Source organism: Capsicum annuum, unplaced genomic scaffold (assembly GCF_002878395.1).
Source record: "Capsicum annuum cultivar UCD-10X-F1 unplaced genomic scaffold, UCD10Xv1.1 ctg44490, whole genome shotgun sequence".
NCBI classification, from domain to species: Eukaryota; Viridiplantae; Streptophyta; class Magnoliopsida; order Solanales; family Solanaceae; genus Capsicum; species Capsicum annuum.
The window spans coordinates 1-320 of NW_025852023.1; the positions used below are offsets into that span (position 1 = coordinate 1).

Consider the following 320-nt stretch of genomic DNA (forward strand, 5'->3'; position numbering starts at 1 on the left):
GATAATTTCCACAAGCACAAATTCCGCTTTTTATAGGACCAAAAATTCTTTCACAAAATAATCCATCTTTTTTTGGTTTATTAGTTTTGTAATGAAAAGTATAGGGTTTTGTTACCTCTCCAACTATCTCTCCATTAGGCAGGATTTTTGTGGCCCAAGCACTTATTTGTTGAGGAGAAACTGATCCAATTCGGAGCTGTTGATGTTTATATCGATCGATGATAGAAGAAAAATTATTATTCATTCCAATTAAGCTTCCTTCCTATTAATCTAGAAGTTCTTCTCAGATACAAGGAAATGATTCAGCACCAGAGCTAAAG

The 320-nt window shown here is 33.8% G+C and overlaps 1 pseudogene; it reads right to left on the reverse strand.

Moving 5' to 3' along the window:
- Positions 1-79: 79 nt before the first annotated feature.
- The window catches only part of LOC124892165, a 2,450-nt pseudogene continuing 2,209 nt past the window's right edge, over positions 80-320 (reverse strand).